The 23,009-nt window shown below is 35.9% G+C and overlaps 1 pseudogene; it reads right to left on the reverse strand.

Annotated features, from left to right (window-relative positions):
* Positions 1 to 3,098: 3,098 nt before the first annotated feature.
* Positions 3,099 to 4,736, reverse strand: LOC123799063 (elongation factor 1-alpha 1 pseudogene; annotated as a pseudogene).
* Between the last annotated feature and the right edge of the window lie 18,273 nt (positions 4,737 to 23,009).

Raw genomic sequence — 23,009 nt, forward strand, 5'->3', positions numbered from 1 at the left:
TTACTGTCAGCAAGTAATTGGTAAAGAGTCATTTTGAACATTGTTACTTGTCCCTGTATCAACAAAAGAGCACTCAAGAACTTGTATTGAAAGAGGAATTCTTAGAGCTTCATGTCGTTCAGATCTGAAATGGCATTTGACATTTGAAGGCAAAGGAAGAAACATAGGTTGAAAGTGTACAGTGACCTATACAAGGCCACACAGTCAGTAAGGAGATGGAGAAGGGGCAGCAGATTACAGAGAAAGAAGCACTTTACTGAAGTGGGAGAAGCCTGAACTCCAGAGCTCATTTTGCCTTCAAAATTCCTTTTCTCAAATACCAGCAATGACATTAAGACGACCACTTCAACACTGTTTTTTCTGCAAAGCCCGATCTGGCCTCAGGCTACCTCTCAATCTTGGTACCAAATATTTTCAAGTTCAACAACTCTGACTGCTACTGAAAGAAGAACAAAGCACTTCCAAGGATCATAACTATGATTGGTTTTATTTGATGCCTTTGGAATAGACTGCAGATGTATTTATCATATTTATGTGTCCCACAGCTCTTGGTCTGAGGTTCAGTTGAGGTGTGCATTAGTAACTAAAATTAATTTCCCTGTTCTACTCTGTGACAGCAATTTTGAAGTACTGTAAATTCCAAGACGTGTTCATCAACTATAAGTAATTACTAATAAGTGACAAGCAAATATTTTATTTTGTGTCTGTAATTAGTAATTGCAGAGTCATATTTCCTAGAGTGTAGAGTGATAAAAACAAATAGTTTAAATCATTTTAAGATTACTTTTTTGTTTTGAGGGAAATTAAGAATTGAAAAATTATAGTGTGCAATACAACTAAGTAGATGCTTCCAAGAATTATGCCATTTTAATTGAAACTAAGAAAATCTGCATTCAATTTCACCAAGCCACATGATACTACCACATCTCTCAAATAGATTTCAACAGTTTTCTGCTTTAATATTACATTTCACTTTTTTTAATCCAAGTAATCAGAATCTTGTTTTGAAAACAAGCCATTTATTACTTGGTATGTGGCTATTTATTACTTCTCAGTTATGTTTTGCAGTCATGTAGTAGAAATGGCAGTGAACAGATGATTTCTCTAGCAATTTGGAAATGAATAATAATGCCATTGAAACAAGAGTGGCAGAATGAACAATTAATGTTTTTCAAAAGTATGTTAGTAAATCTGCACCAGAAATGGAGACATATCTACAACTATATTTGATATATTTGTATTTGTTTTCCATGTTTTACCAGAGAACATCTGCCAAGCAAACATAAAGACAGCAGAGATGTGGGAAGTAGTTTAAGTGGACCAATTTCCTCATTTTTCTTACATATGTGTCAATATTCTAATTTAATTTGAAAAATCTAGAATGACAAGTTTAGTTATATCATGGAAGTAATGCTGATGAGCAGAAACAGGACTCATAATAATAAAATAATCAGAGAAGGCAGGGATGATGGGAAGGAGGGTAGATGCTAATGATACAAACAAAAAGTCAAGGCTAGATCATGACTTTTAATGACAGAAAGCCTTGATATTGATTCTTGACTGTCTTTGAAGAAATTACTTTAACTGTTTGGTCCTCAGTCTCTCCTTTATACACTGAGGAAAGTAACAATTTTGAAATACAATGTTTGGGATCACCAAACTCTTAAAACACTTCCATTGTTTTTGAGGATTTTCGTCAAGTATTAAATTCTACATATATTTTAACATTCCATGCACATTTTAATTCCCACAGGGCATTTCTTGTCTTGGAGAAAATATGTTTATACTTATATTTACTTATATTTCTTTATCTGTATTTCTATTTATAGTTCTATATTTCTATACTATTTATAGTTCTGTATTTAAAGCATGTGATAATTTAAAAATATTTATGTTGAAAATTTTAATAACATTATTTTAACTTTTTTCAATCCTTTCCAGGTGTATTAGATAAAACTTGGTGCCTCTAAGTGGAACATTAATGGCCATTTGTTTAGTATTCAGGTAAAAATTGGCATAATTCTTAGAACCCATACATAAAATGCCAATCCCTTGGTAACAAATACTAGTTTCAAGGGAAGTGGTTTATAATCTTTGCTTTAACTGATTGCAAGAAGACCTAATTGAGTTGTAAACTAATGAATCAGTGCAGATAATTTTTAATAATCAATCATGTTTTAATTTTCAGCATATACCTCAGAAAGATTTTTAAAAATGAATTTGATAGAAAAAAACTTCTATCACTTTTTATTTCTATGAATACTAATTCTTAGCTGACAGCATTTATAAAACAATTAATAGAAATAAATTTATGCAGAAATATGATACTTGGGATACCTGGGTGGCTCAGTCAGTTAAGCAGTTTCCTTCGGCTCAGGTCATGATCTCAGGGTCTTGGGATAGGGTCCTGCATCGGGCTCCTTGCTAAGCAGAGAACCTGTTTCTCCCTCTGCCTGCTACTCCCCCTGCTTGTGCACTCTTATCTCTCTCTGACAAATAAATCAAATCTTTAAAAAGAAATGATACTTTTTAGCATTGTTATTTTAATCAATGGATGCAAAGGCTGATGGGAAAAAAGATCATTTATCTCATTAAGAAATATATTTCCAATTAATTTTTATGTTTAATAAATGCTAAGTTTTTCACTTATTTGTTTTTGATCAAATGTGTACTAATAACAATTATATAATGTCTGAAAAATTTTCATTTTATGCTTGTCTTATGGTCACAGAAAAAATTTAAAAAATTTCATATTTTGTGTAATAAAATTATAATAGAGTGAGAAAGAAAACATTTTACATCTAAAAATATAAAGAAAAAAATCCTGTGTAGGACTTAGAGAACTACATGCTCATTCAAGAATAGGAAAAATATCAAATATATGAATATTAGTGAAGTTAATGTTTATGTGTTTTTGAATGAATGATGCTGCATTTTTAGATTCCATTAGTATATTTAGGAGTATTATATAGCACTTTAATTTATGTAGTTTTTGTTATTTAAAATATGTTGGAAAGTAGTTCTTTTCGGTTATTTAATTTTATGATGACAATTTTTATTTTTTTTTTCATTAAACTTTTGTTTTAATGGGTCTCAAAATTCTGCGACAGACTATTGGTCAAGTTGTTTCCATTAAAAAGTACAGATTTGAAAAACTAGTAACTTAAAAATGCCACACACAGAACAAACGGTCCACAAAATATTCTCCTTTCCTTCCGAAGGTTTTGCAATGCACTGTTATACTATCAAACCTAAATGGCCAAGTTCCATGAACAGTTCTGAGAGTGTTCTTCCACCACTGATTATGACTGGGGTGGCAGGTATTGGGGATAATATTAAATTAGCCTTCTGAGCTTTCTGGGCAGACTTGGTGGCCTTGCCAGCTCCAGCTGCCTTCTTGTCCACTGCTTTGATGACACCCACAGCAACCATCTGTCTCATGTCATGAACAGAAAAATGGCCTAGAGGAAGATAGCCAGAGAAGCTTTCAACACACATAGGCTTGCCAGGAACCATATCAACAATGGCAGCACTACCAGATTTCTAGAACGTGGACCATCTTCCAGGTTTTTTCCAGAACAAAGAACTATCTTCTCCTTCAGCTCAGCAAACTTGCAAGCAATGTAAGCTGTGTGACAATCCAGCACAGGTGCATATCCAGCACTGATTTGGCCTGGATGGTTCAGGATAATCACCTGAGCTATGAAGCCAACTGCTTCCATTGGTAGGTCATTTTTGAGGTCACCAGCTCACATGTTCCACAAGGAACATCTTTGACAGGTACGCTCTTGATATTTAAGCCCACATTGTCCCCAGGAAGAGTCTCACTCAAAGCTTCATGGTGCATTTCAACACACTTGACTTCAGCTGTAACACTGACTGGAGCAAAGGTGACCACCATGCCAGGTTTAAGAACACCAGTCTCCACTCAGCCCACAGGGACAGCACCAATACCACCAATTTTGTAGACATCCCGAGAGGCAGACTCAAGGGCTTGTCAGTTGGATGAGTTGGTGGCAGAATGCAATCCAGAGCTTCAGGCAGTGTGGTTCCACTGGCATTCCCATCTTTACGGGTGACTTTCCACCCCTCGAACCAAGGCATGTTAGCACTTGGCTCCAGCATGTTGTCAACCAGAAATTGGCACAAATGCTACTATGTCGGGGTTGTAGCCAATTTTTTTAATGTAGGTGCTGACTTCCTTAACAATTTCCTCATATCTCTTCTGGCTGTAGGATCGCTCAGTGCAATCCATTTTGTTAACACCAACAATTTATTGTTTTCTACCCAATGTGTAAGCCAGAAGGGCATGCTCATGGGTCTGCCCATCCTTGAAGATTCCTGCTTCAAATTCATCAACACCAGGAGCAACAATCAGGACAGCACCGTCAGCCTGAGATGTGCTTGCAATCATGTTTTTGATAAAGTCTCTGTATCCTGGGGCATCAATGATGGTCACATAATACTTGCTGGTCTCAAATTTCCACAGGGAGGTACCAATGGTGATACCACGTTCACATTCAGCTTTCAGTTTAGTTGAGACCCAGGCATACCTGAAGGAGCCCTTTCCCATCTCAGGAGCCTCCTTCTCAAATTTTTGATAGTTCTTTTGTGGATCCCACCACATTTGTAGATCAGATGACCAGTAGTGTTAGACTTGCCCAAGTCTACATGTCCAAGGATGACGGTGTTGATATGCGTCTTTTCCTTTTTCATTTTGGTTTAGGTTTAGCAGTGGTTTTCATGACACCTGTGTTCTGGAGGCAAACCTGTTGTGAAAATTAATGACAATTTTTAGATATCAACTTACATATGTGCAAGGAAGTGCAGAGGTTTTTTTATTATTAGTTTTGGTCTGCAAAAGCAAGTGTTAGAAAGCCAGTGATATATTTGACCCCTCAAGAGTAGACTACTTGCATAATTTTATGTTATTCTTTTTTGTTATTTTTTATTGAGGTGGTATTTACATACCATACAAATCCAAAGGTCATGTTTTTAATGAAATGGAATTCATTAACAAGAGGGTTAACATTAACACAGATTGATGTGTGTTTTAAATTGATAGACTGTATTTTTTAGAAAAATTTTAGATTTACAGAAAAATTCAGTAGAGAGTACAGTCTTCTCATTTACTCTTGTCTTGGTTTTCCCTATTAACATCTTCCATGAATGTGGTACATTTGTTATAATTGATGAACTAGTATAATATTATATATCATAATTAACAAGAATCTATAGCTTACATTAGGGTTTACTCTTAGAGTTGTATACCCATGAGTTTTGAAAAGTGTGTAAGGATATGTACCTATAGGGGGAGAGAGGGAAAAAATAAAATAAGATAGAATCAGAGAGGGAGACAAACCATAAGACACTCTTAATCATAGGAAACAAACTAAGAGGAAGCTGGAGAGGAGGGGGGTGGGGAGATGGGGTGACTGGGTGATGGACATTAAGAAGGGCATGTGATGTAATGAGCACTGGGTATTATATAAGACTGATGAATCACTGACCTCTACCTCTGAAACCAATAATATATGTTAATTAATTGAATTTAAATTTTAAAAATAAATAAATTTAGTTTGGAAAGAAAAAAAAGGATATGTATCTATTATTATAGTATCATATAGAATAGTTTTACTACTCTAAAAATCTTCAGCTATCCTAGTAGGTGTCAAGCAGTATCTCAGGATTTTGACTTGCATTTCCCTAATGACTAATGACATCGTGTATCTTTTCATGTGCATTTTGGGCGTTCGTATATCTTCTTTAGAGAACTATCTATTCAAGTCTTTTACCCTTTTAAGTAGGTTGTTTGTCTTTTATTATTGAGTTTTAGGAGTTCTTTATATATTCTGAATATTAAACCTGTGCTGGTTAATTTTATGTGTCAACTTGACTGGGCTAGGGAATGCTCAGATAGCTGGTAAAATATTATTTCTGGGTGTGGATTAACATTTGATTCAGTAGACTGAGTAAAGAGAAATCACTCTCACCAAAATAGTTCAGCATCATTCAAACCTTCAGGGCCTGCGTGAAATGAAAAGACAAATGAAGAATGAATTTTCTCACTTTTCCTGAACTGGGACGCCCATCTTTTAACTCAGACATCAAAGCTCCTGGTTTTCAGACTTTCAGACTCTGGGACTACACCATCAGCATCCCTGTTTCTCAGGACTTCAGACTGTGACTGAATTATACTGTGGGCTTCCCTGGTTCTCCAGCTTGCAGATGACAGACTTTGGGATTTCTCCACTTCCATAACAATGTAAGGCAATGCCAATACTAAATGCTCATTTACATTATCTATCTTCTATTATCTATCTATCTATCTATCTATCTATCTATCATCTACCTATTATCTATTCATCTATCTATCATCTATCTATTATCATATCTCTATCCATCTATTGATCATCTATCTATCATCTACATATTCTCTCTCTCCTATTGGTTATGTTCCTCTGGAGACCTGTGACTAATACAAAACCCTCATCAGATATGTGCTGTGCAATATTCTTTCCCATTCTGTGGATTGTCTTTTCTCTTTCTTGATAATGCCCTTTGATGGCACAAAAGTTTTTAATTTAATGAAGTCTAATTTATCTATTTTTTTTCTTTGTTGATTATGTTTTTAGTGTTATATCTAAAAATCCATTGCCAAATACGAGGTCATGAATATTTCTACCTATGTTTTCTTCTAAGATGTTTTCTTTCTTCTATGTTTTCTTCTTTTATGTACTTAACTATTTAAGTTGTTTATCCATTCTGAGGTTTTTTGTTTTGTTTTTTTGTTTTTTGGGGTTTTTTTAGGAGTAAAATAAAGTTTCAGCTCCATTTTTTTGTATGTGGATATTCAGTTGTCCTACCACCATTTGTTGAAGGGACTATTTTTCCCCCATCAAATAGTCACAACACCCTTGTTGAAATCCATTAACTATAAATGTATGTGCTTATTTATGGAGTCAGTTCTATTTCTTTGGTCTGTATGTCTGTCCTTACACCAGTACCACACAGTTTTTATTACTGTACCTTTGTGTTTTTTTGGTTGTTGCTGTTGTAAGATTTTGTTTTATTTTTTTAATGGTTTTTTTTATTATATTGTGTTAGTCACCATACAGTACATCCCTGGTTTTTGATGTAAAGTTCGATGACTCATTAGTTGTGTATAACACCCAGTGCACCATGCAATACGTGCCCTCCTTACTACCCATCACCAGCCTATCCCATTCCCCCACCCCCTTCCCTCTGAAGCCCTCAGTTTGTTTCTCATAGTCCATAGTCTCTCATGCTTCATTCCCCCTTCTGATTACCACCCCTTTCTTTATCCCTTTCTTCCCCTACCGATCATCCTAGTTCTTATGTTCCATAGATGAGAGAAACCATATGATAATTGTCTTTCTCTGGCTTGACTTATTTCACTCAGCATTATCTCCTCCAGTGCCATCCATGTTGCAGCAAATGTTGAGAACTCGTTCTTTCTGATAGCTGAGTAATATTCCATTGTATATATTTATTTATTTGAGAGAGAGAGAGGAGAGAGAACACATGCTGTGGGGAGGGGCAAAGGGAGAGGGAGAAGCAGGGAGCCTGATGCAGGACTTGATCCCAGGAGTCTGGTATAAAGACCTGAGCTCAAGGCAGATGCTTAGCCTACTGAGACACCCAGGTGCCCTATTACTGTAACTTTGTAGTAAGTTTTGAAACTTGAAAGTGTGAATCATCTAACTTTCTTTTCTTTCAATATTGTTTTGATTATTCAGGGCCCCTTTAAGTTTCATATGAATTTGAGAATCAGCTTTTCCACTTTTTGGAAAAAAAAAAAAAAGGCCTTTGACATGTTGATAGAAATGGTACCTATCTATAGAATTCTTTGGGTAGTATTGCCATCTTAAAAACAATAAGTCTTCCATGAATGTATGATACCTTTCCATTTATTTAGGTCTTCTTTAATTTTTCTCACCAGGTTTTGGAGTTTTTCAATCTCTCATTCATTTTTATATCTTCCTTTTTCAATTCCTTGAACTTTTGTTATTTCCCATTGTCTTCTATAGTTTTATACCCATAATCCAGTTTTTATGCCTATCATTTAGCTGAATCACAACCTTTTCCCTCCAGCTTTTCTTCTTACTTAAGCAAATAATGTTTTGTTTAGCATCATATGAAAATAGGAAAAAATATGATTATATTTTTAATATGTAGCCTTCCCAATTTAAGGAAAATTCACAGGAAAATTTAAAGGGCAATTGCCCACAATTTTAAGTGCAAAAACACTTGAAATATAGTAAGTGTTCAATAACTATTTTTGAAAAGATAAATGAATGGGTGATTTCATGAACTTCCAAATCATAATACAGTGTTTTTACAGTTAAATTTCTTTTTAGCCTTTCTTCATAAAATTACTTAAGTACTTCTAATTATGGCTGGGGATATATTTTATTATAGTTTTGTCTCATTTAGAAACATATTTCTTCATGTTTCTATATAATATTCATTTTATGCTTTTGAAGTACAACATCATATTATGATTTTTTAAGACTCATTCATTCAGGGTTATGGAAGTTAGGGCCTTAGGATTATGCAGAGCAAGATAGAGACATATTTAACTAAAGTAATCTAACATATCACTATATTTCATTCATAATTTTAAGGCAATATCCTATCTCAGGATTTTCTTGAAGGAAATTTCAATGAAGATTTTATAAAATCCAATCTCCCAGGAAACATTCTCTCCCATCACTATGCTAAGGCAAGTAATGATAATTACAACTAGAAAGATTTCTTTTTTTTTTTTTGATCCAAAGTCACCCATGGATTTGTCTTGGTTTTGAAAATTCTAAGTTAAAAATCATCACATATTAGCATGACTGGTTCCTGTCAAAGGGATGCAGGAAATCTTGTTAATATTCTAAATCAATTAGTTGACATAAATAGAAAAAAAAATTAATAAAAAAGCCATTATGAAAAGCATCTGGCTGATCTGAGGAATTTGCCAATGAGGAAATAATGCCACATGATAAGGTAAGAAGACTAAAATATTTTCCTGATCCTTTGCATTTATTTTTCTATCTGCTTTCAGAGATCATGTTCATTATAAACCATAATGTTTTAAAATTTATATGAATCTATATATTAATTTATTTAACTCTACTCATTAGTGACAATAAGGAACAATAAGCTTTTAAATTACTGTTACACAATGCTGAAATTAATATTTTTGTTCATGTAATTTTTCTGCTTAATTTTTGTTTAATGGATATTTTCATAAAATAATTAATGGGTCAGAGGGTACTGAACCTTTTCTGATTCTTAAGTTAATTGTCCTTTTCGTCTACAAAAATCCCATTTATAAAAAATGGGTTCCAACGGCTATCAAGCTTTTATATGATTTCAAAATTCAGGGTCAATAAATTAATATTTCAACATTGTTTAAAATGACTTTTATTTATGTTCAATGTCTTTATGTACACTTCAATTTCAAGTGTATGCTTATTAACAATCTTCATCCTTCCCTTCAGTTGGATCAGAGTTTTTTAAACATTTTGAATGTTTTAATATAACATAGCAAAATTATTTTAATAGTTAAGAATTTTAAGTCTTTAACTGTTTTTTTTTTTTTAAGATTTTATTTATTTTTTTGAGAAAAAGAGAGCACGAGGGGGAGAGGGGCAGAGGGGAAGAGGAAGAGGGACAAGCCGACCCCTGGCTGAGCAGGGAGCCTGATGAGGGGCTTGATCCCAGGACCCTGATCAAGACCTGAACCGAAGGCAGACGTTTAACTGACTGAGCCACCCAGGTGCCCCTTGAGTCCTTTATTGTTAACTTTACAAGATTAATAGCAACTATCCCAACATTTTGAAAATATGGAAAATCACAAAGTAGTGAGTCTATCCAACTCTATAAACATATTCCTTCCTCATAGGATGATTCCTCTTTTAAGGCAACAATAACATAGATATTAGCATCTATTTTTTATGGATTTATAAATATTTTCTTAGCACATAATTTTCCTTTTTATGTGTTTTTTATATTAAAGGATTTTATTTTAAGGACAGTATTAAATTTCTTTTCTTTGTCATAATCATTATTACTTCTCAAATGAGAAAGATATGATTCTTTATGTATCTTGCATATTCTAGTTTCCACTAGTTTTTACAAATGTTTACATTTTTAACTTTTAGATGTTAATTTTGTTGAAAAATTTTCAAACTATAACTTTTGTTTTCTAACTATGAAGAGAAGCTAAATTGAGATAAATTTTAGCAGTTTTAGTGTCCAATTGTATGTGTGCATATATGTGTGTTCAAACTCTTCCAAATTATTCTATATAGATAGTAAGCTTAACTCATATCAGAACTGACTACGGTAGAGTTTTTTGTGTTTTGATCAAATCACTAGGTGCATATGAATTCTTGGGAAAAAATGTAAGGTTGTGAGATGAAATTATGTGCGATACAGCTCCATGCACAGAAACTGTCCCCCCACCTACCCAGCTCACTATCCTCCCAAGCTCAAGAATTTGCAAACAATCATTTATTTGTTTGATTTCTACAAATGGTAACAAAATCTACTATTTTGCAAAGTGAAATCCTGATAATTACCCCCAGGAATCCAGACACAAGTGGTGCAAGTCCCAACATCTCTTTGCTCCCTGCCTTTTGGTACTATTTATTGTAGACATATCTTCATTTAGAAGTTAAACAATTATCATGATGAACCTGAATACATATTCAACTTTCCTTTAAACAAAGTTGTATTAAGTGGAGAAATTACTTTTTTATAAGTGGTATGGAGTGTTTTAATCTCTTAAATTCAAGCACAATATTTTTCCTTTACCTGTAATACTGACCACTTAAACTATCCTGTATTCATATGGCAGGAGGCATCTCCTACTCAACACACTTATGAATTTTGATCTATAAATTCCACCTTTAGAAACACATCCTTAAAAATATAACTAGACAAGTGCACAAAGACATATATGATTTTCTTGGATACACTGTTCATATTAGTAAAAAATTAAGAACGATGAAAATGTATAACAATAATAGGTGAAGTGATTTAAGGAAAGAAATCTGTGGAGATTAAAAATGATTAGCATCTTTGTTTAGCATGCATTACTGTTCAAATGCATTGTTACGTAAATAAAGAAGTTTACAGGCAATATGCAGAAGTAAACCATTTTTCTAATATATTACACATATATAATATACATATTTTTATAAAGGCATAGAGGCACACATTTATTTTTTCTTATTTTGGGTTTATAGTCATTCAAATTACTGTATTTTCCTTCAGGCTATACTAACCTTCCACTTATCTGTAATAAATATCAGGGTATATTAAAAAGAATGTAATTTACCATTTTTCCCTTGAGAATCCTATGAATAGGCCAATGTTCTTCCATTTCGCAATATAATGGAGTTGTCACAATTAGACACATTTAAGAAGCCAAAAGGCATGCTAATAGTACAAGGTTAAGGATAAAAAATAAAATACAAAAACATAAACAATTTAATGCAAAGATAAATTAATGGCACAATTTTAGCTTGGAGTACCAGTAGCACCAGTTCCACTCTGAATAATGTCTTGTGATATAAATGGACACAGGTCACCCAAAACCTGAATGAAGTAACAAAAAAAATGCATTTCTGAGGAGTTTCTAATAGGAATTTGATTTTCATTCAAATCGTCTGCATATAATTAGCCATAGGGGCAGAAACTAGCCTGCAAATAATTGTACTTGTAATGGGTTTTTTGAGTAATAACCTTGCTACCTGTTCCCTAAAATGAAGGGACTTCTTTCCAATCATATGTGCAAGTACCTCATTATGAAGTCCATTATTTTCAGCAAGGGCAAAAGATTTTGGCATCAAAATCAGGAATGTGTAAAGGGCCAACACTAATAATGTACTCACTCTGGTGATCTTTTGCTGCTACATTACAAACTATCCAAACTTTGAGCCTGAGCGATAACCATTTACTAAATATTATGATCGCATGGTTCAGGAATTTGCCAGGAACCAGTTGTCCAATTCTGTTATGCCACATGGCACTGACAGTGGTTATTTTATATTGTGGGTTAGCTGACCATACCTTACTTGCATACCTGGCACCTTAGTGAAGATGGCCAAATAAAGGCACGGAACTGGAACCAGAGACCAAAGTGCCAGCACAGTGGCACCAGGGCAGTTGGCATTCTTATCCTGGGGGTTCACAAAGGCCAGATGGACTGTTCCAGAGAACAAAGAAGGAACTGCCTATACTTTTGGTCAGTTTTGAAAGTCACTTACCATCACTCCCGTAATTTTTTGGTTGAAGTAATTATAAGCCTTCCCAGATTGAAGAGGACGGGAGTAGTGTTAAAAGAATTTGTAGCCATGTCTAAAAATTGGCATGAGAACCTAAGAAAGAAAGATGGGAAATACAATAGGAAAAATTTGAATGAATAAGTGAAGAATTTATCGACTGAATGCCAAAATTGAAAATAGGATAAATTACTTGTTATGAAAAAAATGTGTTATATCTTTATCATGTAGAAAATACAGGTATGGAAACAACAAACTACAGAGAAGCAAAATACCATCTTGTTTAAAATATCAGAGATGCTTCATAAGTTTTTAATATTTTTATTAAGTGCAATAGCCACAATTTATAGATCCTGGGCTCTATGCCAGGCACTGTATTAAATGCTCTGAATTTATTATCACATTTAATTCATGAAACAATGCAATAAGGATACTAGATTTTATCTCTGTGTCACAGTTTAGAAAACTGACATATGAAAAGGTTAGGTAACACATCAAAGACCACGTAATTTGGTAACAGAAACAACCATACTATATCCCCATGTCATCAGACTCTGAAATGCATTGTTTTAACTACCACATTTTACCACCTTTAATTGTTTTGAAGGATGACTTTTAAGTAAAGATATCCTCAAGATTTTTTTTTTCTGATATGATTACTGAAGTATCAGAAAATTAGCTTTACTAATGCATGTCCCTGGTCTTTCGTGGGACAAAGCTATTCTGAAACTTAATTCAAAAAGTGGGCTCAGAATTGTAGGAAGAAACCTACATTATCCCCCATGCTCATTTATGCTAATGTTTACCAAGAATTTTTGTAAAGAAGCTATCATTTTGGAAATTTTGAGTCATCGATACTTTGAGATGGAAAAGAATGTAGAAGTAGTTCGAATCAAATAACCTAATTTTATAGTCGGTTTAGTTGCAAAGTCATGAAAAGGCATTAAAATGATGCCTTCTATAGACTAATTCAGAGTACTGAAGTTTTCATTAAAAATGTTAACTTTTCCCAAATATACCTATGAACTTAGATTTCCTAAAATATTTCTAACTTTGAAAGTAGTTTTTAGTATGTGTCCTCGAAAGAAATTTAAAAAGTTTATGAACACCTACCAAAAATGTTCCTAAAGGAGTGTATTTTCCAAGGACTCTGGTGATATATTGATCCACTTTTCTTAATATACCCTGAAAACCTTTTGGTTAAAAAAAAAAAGGCTAAAGAAATAAAGTATCAGTCATGAATTACACACTAAGATATAAGGCACAGTCAGAATTAATTTGCAACAGGCATGACAAATTAGTGATATTCCTTAAGAAAAGACAATGCAAGTTGGCTTGAAAGGCAAAATTACAGTCTGTCATCTGAAGTCGTTGAAAACTAAAATCATTTAAGCAGGATAGAGAGATTTTCCATAATAAACACAACATGACAATGCTTTGTTTTTATAGTTCTATAGAAACCCAAATCTATCAGGGAATGAAACAGGAACTGAAAACTGGTTTAGCATTTCCATTTTGCAATATTATTTCTGTAAATAATTTATAGCTCCAATGTTTACATATCTACACTTATTTATGTTATATCCTGGTGGTAAAAGAAATATAGTCTCTAAATTTCTCCTTACACCATTCAAGGCTCTTCCTGGACCTGCATTTAGAATTTTTCCCCCAAGGAGAGATCTTAGCCTAACCACACAGGGCTAAAAAATGTCACCTTCAATAAATTCATTGGGTATTCTGAAATTATTGCTCAATTTGAACCATCAGCTTAGTATGACCTTATAACTATTTGCCTGTGGGAGACTTGCTTCCTTTAAAGGATTATCTAAAAAATCACTTCCTCCCTGAAGCCTTCTTTCATACATCCTCCTTTACTAAAATTATTTCTTTCTTCATACATTAACACTGTCACTTAGCAGATCCCTTCGAACTCACTGAGGGAGAGGCAGAATCACTTCTATCTTGTATCCAGCAAGGTCCTTAGCACTCTGTATTGCTCCTATCACAGATTTTCAATAAGTACATACTGCAGCAGATAGAAAGAAAGAAAGAAACAGAAAAGAAAGAAGAAGAAAGTATAAACACAAAATGAAGGATGAAAACTGGGCTTTAAAATTCTGATGTAAGGGGTTGGTTAAAACTAATATCAGGCATAATTCATGTCATGTGCAAGACTGAACAACTATATTCTTAGATTGTTGAGTACCAAGAGGATAGGAACCACGTCTGTCTTTCTCAGTATGTTTCCCAAAATTCTTAGAAGATAACAGATTAAGGATGTTGAGAAATCTTAAAATATGCAGTTGGCAAGCTAGAGACCCAAGAGTATCAATGGTTTAGTTCTGGTCTAAAAGCCAGCAGGCTCTAGAACCAAGGAGTCCCAAAGCTTTAGTTTGAGTTTGAGGGCAAGAAAACAAACAAAGAAAAAACCCAAAAAACCCCACAATGTCTCAGCTCAAACAGTCAGGCAAGGGACGTTCCCTCTTTGTCTCAGGAGGGTCAGGCTTTTTGTTCTATCCAAGCCTTCAACTGATTGGATGAGGACCATCCAAATTAAGGAGGCCCATCTGCTTTACAACAATATTAATCTCTTCTGAAAATATCTTCACAGAAACGCTCCAAATGATGTTTTACCAAATATCTGGGCACTCCATCACTCAGTTAAGTTGACTCATAAAGTTGATAATCACAAGTACATCCCTTGTTAACTTGCCACCCATATGTATCTCCTTAAACTACACTTTTAATCTCCAAATAAGTGCAATAACAAGGTCACAATTCCACCCACCATGATACAACTATCCTGCATATGGCTGGGAATGCACTAAAACTCTTCCCCAGAAGATGAGGTAAAGTTCTTGGATTATGTTTACTCTTCTCTTTGATATCTTATATCTTAAATATTATAAAGTCAATATATTTTATGTTACATGATCAGGGAACAAAAGAAAAGAGAAAAAAGATATTGGCATTGCATACATACATACACATGAACACGCACATACAAACATATTCATAACAAAATAATGTGGAAATACGGATGACAATTACAGTCCTCCTTTTTGTAACTAAGCACATACCCACAGCTGGTATTTATAGTTTCCTTCTTTTTTTTTTTTTTAAAGATTTTATTTATTTATTTGAGAGAGAGTGCGCGCTTGCACACAAACATGGGGGAGGGGCAGAGTAAGAGAGAGAAGTAGGCTTCCTGCTTAGCGGAGGACCTTGAGATCTTGACCTGAGTGGAAGGCATACACTTAACTGACTGAGCCACCCAGGCACCCTATAGTTTCCTTCTAATACCCATTTGGTATTCCCTTTGGCTTCAACAAGCATCTCACATGGTTGTGGTTCTTTACCTCGTGGCATGTCTCAAATCTTAATTTCTGAAGAGTCTAGGACATTAGTAGTCCTGCCTGGATTGGGTTGTAGTTTTGCACTGACCTGAATTATGGGGCATGGAAATCCTAAGAGACAGTCTAAGGAATCCTGTATTCCAGTCATGCTCTTTCTTACCTCCATTGTGGAGAAGTAATCCAATTTACCCTTGGTACTCAGGCTCAAACATCCCAGTGAGTACATTAACTCCCTTTTTGCCTATTGATTTAGAGGCATGAGAAAACTAAAGTGATCAGGTGACAGTTTTAACTTCAAGCTCAATGAAATCATTGTATCTCCTGGTGAAAGCATTGCATGTGGGGAAGATAGATCTGTATCATCTCTATTTCAGCAGGGACAAAATGCTGACTCTTCCATGATGGAAGGTGTCAAGTAATCAACCTACCACTACATAGGTTGTTGAGCAAACCAGAGAATGATGTCATGCTGGGTACTCAACATTGGTCTCTGCTACTGCAAGCCTGGGCATTCATCAGTGGACATAGCCAGGTCTGCCTTGGAGAGTGGAAGTCTGTTGCTGAGTTCATGAATAACCTCCATTCTTACCACCACGGCTACTTTGTTCATGAACCTACTGATGATGATAGAAGGGACTGGGGAAAGAGGCTGAATGGTGTCCACTGAATGGTTCATCTAATCCACTTGATTATTAAAATCCTCTTCTGCTGAGGTCACCCTTTAGTGAGCATTTAAATGGGACATAAGTATCTTGATGTTTTTCTCCCCATTCAGAGAGGTTTATCCACATACTTCTTCCCAACTTTCCTTGTTTACTAATTTTTTAATCATCTTCCTTCTAAGTCCCTGACCATCCAGCCAAAGCATTGTCCACTGCCCATGAATTAATAAATAATCATACATTTGGCCATTTCTCTTTCCAAGCAAATTGAACAACCATGTGCACCCCTTAAAATTTTGCTCACTAGGAGGAGTTTCCTTCACCACTGTCTTCCAGGGATGTCCCAGGAAGGGACTACTACAGTGCTACAGCTGTTCACTTCAGGATGATACCTGCATATCAGGCAGAATGATCTATAAAAACAGTCCTGAGTCTTCTCTCCCTCTGTCAAGTGATCATAGGTAACACCCTAAGAACCATAGTTAGATGCTGGCCGGGAGAAAGAAGGCAGTGTAGCAGAAGTGGGAACCATGAACATTTCAATAGGTCAAGTGACAAATCCTCTCTGACATTCCAGTCTCTCTAAGCCTCTGACTCCCTTATACTACATTAAACCAATACATGACTGGCATTTCCAACTCACTCTTTAGGGGCCACCTTTGGGGCCATGCTTCACCAAACAGCCAAACTGTTAGAGACCTTTCCAACTCCTGGAGCTACAACATTAAATGCAGAATCTCCGCTTTATAAGTTCATAATTCAGCCTGATCCAGCTTTACATTTCTTCTATCGTTATTGTCCCGTTTTATTTATTAAGAAGTAAACTTTGCTCTATACGGTTATTGCTCTCCATTTTACCCAACCCTGGTTCTGAGACATCAAGGACATTTAGCAGATATTCACTGATAGAGAAATTAATGAATAAATGTTTTTATGAATGTTTTTAGACTTTTAAACACTAATTGCAATCAAGAGTTGAGTTATTGTTTCTATTACTAGAATCAGAATATGTAGGTAAGGTTACAAAACATATGGATGTGACTAAGAGTTATTACTTCAAACAAGGTAGATGTTTGAGAAACAGCTTATGTTTCAGGATTTCTTTTCCTTTAGTGCCTGTGGTTCTTGGTTATGCCACTTCAAAGGGTGAAGAGATAGACCAGCAGAAGAGTGGTGGGCAACAAGAGTACAAAACTCCTAAGGAGGGTTGCCACCAGAATGTCTAAGTCTAGGGAGGGGTCTTTATGGGCTTGTGGGCGGGCTGTTTTAATCTGATTAACCCTCCGTGTGCCTGTCACCCAATCAGGTACACACACTCATCTACCTATCAGGTAGTTGTTCACTTGGGAAAGAGTGGAGGGCTCCTTTCAGGCTGGTGTGGAATAACAGGGTCTTTTTCCTTTTCAGGGTGGTTTCCTCTTAGGACAGGGGGCCCCTTGCCACTGACTGCCTTTCTTTCAGCTATCCTTCATTACTTATACTGGTGGCTGGTTTCTCCGTTGTCTTTTATAGTAAGAAGTGCTGGTTTAAGATTTGGATTAAGTGACAGCAAGTTAGAGAAAGGCCAAAATTTAACAACTGGCTTTGTGGGCTCAAGACAGAAGAACAGGAACTAGGCCAAACCTGTGATTAACTTCCGGACTAGAGAATCGATGGCAGATGCAGCAAGAAAATAATACAGAAAATAATCTAGAGCAGCTCATCTCCGTAACTTTGGAAACTAACTCTTCTGGTTTACAAGAGGGTTGTTCAGGAGGAAGAAGGAAACAGAAGGTCACTTATTTCTGTTTTTTAAATGATTTTATTTTTTAAATTTATTTAGCTTTTACTGAGTAATCACACATTGAATACAGCAGAAAGTTACTAATGTATACCTCATTCTGATACCAAAAACTGATTCATTTTCTCTACTTTAGGTCTTTTAAATGCAGAGCGAACAATCAGGCAGAGGAAAGACCTGATGTTTTTACTTTATTTACATTATGTTTCTAATTTGTCATTGAACTGGCCATCCAAAAAAGGCTGGAAGGAAAATCCCAAATGCATCTTGCATTCTAGAATTTGCCTTTAAATTTTCCAGAGCAAGAGCAAAGCAAAACATACGTGTAGGGTGTACACGCTCACGTGCACATATACAGGTGGAAATCCAGAACTTTGCCCAAATACCTTTGCATTTTAAAAGCTTATTTTCAGAGCAATGAAAAGAGGCAGTTTTGCCCCTGATAAAGAGACAAAGCGGTGGGGCATCAGCAGCACTTTTCTCAAGGCACATTTCTCCTTGAGATAAAGTCTAGAAAATAAATGGGGACAACCTTGGGCTATGTGCTGATTTGCTCCAGGTTGTAACTTTATTGATCTTTGGCTGCAGGCAATTACCTGAAAAAGCAGCAACAGGCACAAAGGGTGACATGAAAGAACAATGTTCATCATGGGGCCCACAGTCTCAGACATAACAGCTTCAACTTAGGGGGGAGGTGGGGGGAAACAAACCAGGAGAGCCCAAAACAACTCTTTGGTGGAAAAGAACAAAAAATTGTTTTAAGGCATATTTTGTCAACCTCAACATGACAGAGGACTTTGGCTGTCTCCATTTTGACCTCAAACTTTCTAGTTATATCCTTCTTTCCAGCTTGTCTCTGGGTCCAGGAAGAAGACCCTGAGGGCAAAGCATCCCCTGCTGGGAACTGAAACCACCCCCTCAAGCAATAAGAACTACCCTGAGCCAACAGGAATCCACCCGGATTGACTCCAAGACAATGATTAATTTGACTTTCACTGCCTACCTGCAAATACCCACTCACCCTTGCCCCACATTTTCCTTATATAAACCTGGAAGTATTTTCAGCACCAATAGACAGTCATTGAGATGCTAGTCCACTGTCTTCCTGGTGTTGGCCTCACTGAAATAAATTCCTTTCTTGTTTCACCACCACTTATTTTGTTGCTGGTAGTGGATTGTAAAATTCGTCCGTTCTTGGATTCTTGAAGGAAAGAATTCAGTCAAGAGACTTGATGGAGAGTTAAAGCAGCAAAAGTTTTATATTTAGCAAAGCAAAAGTACACTCCAGAGACAGGAGTGGGCTGACCCAAGGGTGGGTAGCAGCCCACTGAGTTCTGAATTGTGTTTTTTTGTGGGGGCCTATTCGTTCTCTTCCTTCCCATCTTGTCATTATCACACCATTCTCTGGATCTGCCCTGGTTTCCTTCCCCTCTAACTTGATGCCCGTGTTCTTGTGTGCCATCTTCCCAAGAGAAACCCCCAGGCTGGAGGTGGGGGAGAACCACAACGCAAATGATATTATAATGATACTATAACAGACTTGGGGTTACTAAAGGAAAAGGCTTTCCTTAAGTGTGCATACTCCAAATTTGGGAACATCTCTGTGGCCTTTATCTTCTGCTCATCAGACTGTGCTAAACCAGAAAAGGGGTTGGACTAAAGGAGACTGGGTGGTCCCTGGCCTGGGACCATCTGCCATCCTCCTTTTTCCTCTCCTGCTCTTGTCGATCTAACTGCCTACTCTAGCAGTTTCCCTGCCTTTGGATTTTGTCAGGGGGTGAGTGGCTGAACCCAGTCTGTTTGGGGCCCCCAGAGCCAGGTGCTCTTGGTCCCCTGCGCCCCAGCTACAAACATTATTGGGTATTTTGAGCCAGAAAATTCTTTGCTGTGGGGACTTTCCTGTGCATAGTAAAATGTTTAGAGCATCCCTGGCCTCTGCTTATTAAATAGCAGTAACAGCTCTCCTCTACCCCCAGTCTTGATAAGCATAAACTGGTACAGACTGTCAAAAGTATCCAGGGGCTCAAAATCATTCTCACCCCCAACAGCTGCTTAAGTGTTTTTAAGAGAAGAAACACAAAGTATTGAACTCAAAAGAATCATAAGGACAGTCTATATCCTCGAATAAATGAAATACATTTTTAATGCAAAATATAGAGGATTTGAAGCAAGAGATAGCAGTTTAGGTGGCCATGAAGTTAACATTATTAATGCATTCATTCATGTAGTCTATCAATATTTATTGGATGCTAACTAGATGCCAAGTCCGTGCAAGGACCTGGAGAGTTTAGTCTGATGGGACAAATAAATCATGGGAGGATCATAAAGCCACATATGGACGGAGTTGAGGGAGCTAACTCATTTGAATAAGAAGCATCTTTCTAATTATTCCTCTCTACAAAATCTCTTAAAATATTTTCTCCTCGGCAGAATATAGAAAATAGAAAGTAGCCCTTTCTACTCTATTTTCTTTACACCACCCCTTTTGTTACTTTCTTGGTCTAATGTGGAGCTTAAAAATGGAATTAGTTTTGTTCCTTGGCGTTAGCAGCATACGGCCTCGTGTGGTGGCAGCTTGAGCCTCTGGGAACACGCTTTCTCTCTCTCTGAGAGCAGCCGCGGAGGAGCAACTGGCTTTTAAACAGAATCATATTTGCAAGTGGCCAGCAGGTTGGAATGTGATAACAGCCAGCAGACACTTCACATGGGTTTTCTCAGCCAAATCTGGGAAGCTTCTGTCAGGAGCCATTGTGAAGTGAACAATCAAGGCTGGTCTTGAGGGAGGGTCCTTTCTCACTGCCACCGGGCCTGTTTACTAGACTAGCTGAAAGAAGAGCGGAAAGCCATATGGATTAAAAGAGAAAGAAGAGTTTGATTTTCAGGACAGATTGCAAATTTTGCAGGCATTTCTCAAAAATAGAAGCATTTTGACTATTCTGCCTCAGTCTGTGTTTTGTACCTAATCTCTCTCTTTCCGTGTGCCAAAGAGATTTAATTTAAAGGCAATGATGGGGTAGCATCCTGACTCAGCTTTTTGTGGAATCCTTTGTAGCTTTTCTTTTCAGAACGTGCTAGGGTGGGGAGATTGTGTCTGTGTTAAATTCTCCCAATCAATTTGCCGTTTATGGAATGAATTCTAGTACTTTTAAATATAAAAAATGATATTAAAATAATATTGACTGTTTTTAGTCTTGTTCCCCTGTATTTCAAATGTTAGTGAGTTCTAGTTAGAACATCACAGTGTTAAATTGAATGAGATAAATAAATGTTAAGCGTGGTGAACTGAAGATTTATAAGACAAATTCTTTGTGTAAATTAAAATTAGTCATCCGTTGTTTGAAGCCAGACTATGTCACCAAAATGATTGGCACAGACTCTAGGGTTTTATGGTCAGTGAGCCCTGAAAGGAGAAGGCTAAACCAGGAATGTCAGAGTCAACAGGAACCTCTATTCAAAATAAAGAAATAAATAAAAATAAATGCACACTAATGAAGTAATTTACAATTGTTATTCTCGAAGAAAAGCTTCTTAAAATTGGTCCACAACCTGCAGTCATTATTGAAAAAACTGCAGAAGGTGAAGAAATATGTTTACTGCTGAAGTATAAAGTAGAACTTAAAAATTTTGCACCTCTTTTTTTTTTTTTAAATGATGTTACTAGTTTTGCTTCTAGTAAAATAAACCTTATTTTAGTGGAAATAAAATGGCATAAATGTAATTTACTTTTCTGACATTTATGTGTTTGTTTTCTTTCCCCATTTAACTTTACGGGAACTATAAAACCGAATTAGTTAGAAAACCACTCCTGTGTTTAAAAATGTTGTTTGTGTAATTGGTGTATATTTTACTGATATGAGATCACCATTAGTAATAATATTAGTAGATGTAGACCAGCTTTGATATTTAAATGGTATCCCATTAACAATATCTAATCAGATATTTATGATATTGGTAATGGAATACATTTTATAAAACCGTGATTATACTTTTCAGAAGTATTCTGGAGAGTAGTATTAGACCTTCCTTGAAAAACATGTCTAAAGGACACAAGAAGTGACCAGAGTTTCTTAAAAGGAGTCTCACTATTTTATTAAAAGTGTATCAAACTGGGGTGCCTGGGTGGCTTAGTCAGTTAAGTGTCTGCCTTTGGCTTAGGTCATGACCCCAGGGTCCAGGGATGGAGCCCCACGTCAGGCTTCCTGCTTAGTGGGGAGCCTGCTTACTGGGCAGCCTGCTTCTCCCTCTCCCTCTGTCACTCCCCCTGCTTGTGCTTGCTCTCTCTCCCTCTCTCTCTATCAAATAAATAAATAAAATCTTTTTAAAAAAGTGTATCAAACAAATGCTTAATATCTTTGTTTTGGTATTATCTGATTGGTTTTTTTGCATTTAAGTATGAAAAATAATTTTTTTAAAACAGCAATATATTATCATTTTTAAACATACTTTGAGTTATTACTGTATCTGGTCCTTGGGATGATGAGGTAGGCAAGGCCTTCAGTGATAGTTGTTTTCATGGAGGAGGAAAATTAACATCTGACAGATAGCTATCTCACTGAATGTATGGGTCTGAGCCCCAACAAGATCCAACAGTGGTATAACAAGGCAGCAGTGGTAGACTGACCAGGGAGTGATAGCAATATATATGGATACTTCATAAAATTTAAAAAAATAATATGGTTTCTACGTAAAGGACATTATATATCACAGACCAAAGAAAGAAACTATGGATTACAAATACCTTGAGGAAGAAAATTACTCTTCAGATTACTTAAGCAAATCATCCAATTGAAATTAATCTAATCTATTCTTCAAAAAGTATTTATTGAATGCCTATTCTTATCCAATGTTTAAATACACGTATACAATTTTTAAATATTAAAATATGCAAATCAAAACAACGTAGCTT

The sequence above is a fragment of the Ursus americanus genome, chromosome 26, assembly GCF_024610735.1.
Source record: "Ursus americanus isolate L20-20 chromosome 26, mUrsAme1.1.p, whole genome shotgun sequence".
Taxonomy (NCBI): Eukaryota; Metazoa; Chordata; class Mammalia; order Carnivora; family Ursidae; genus Ursus; species Ursus americanus.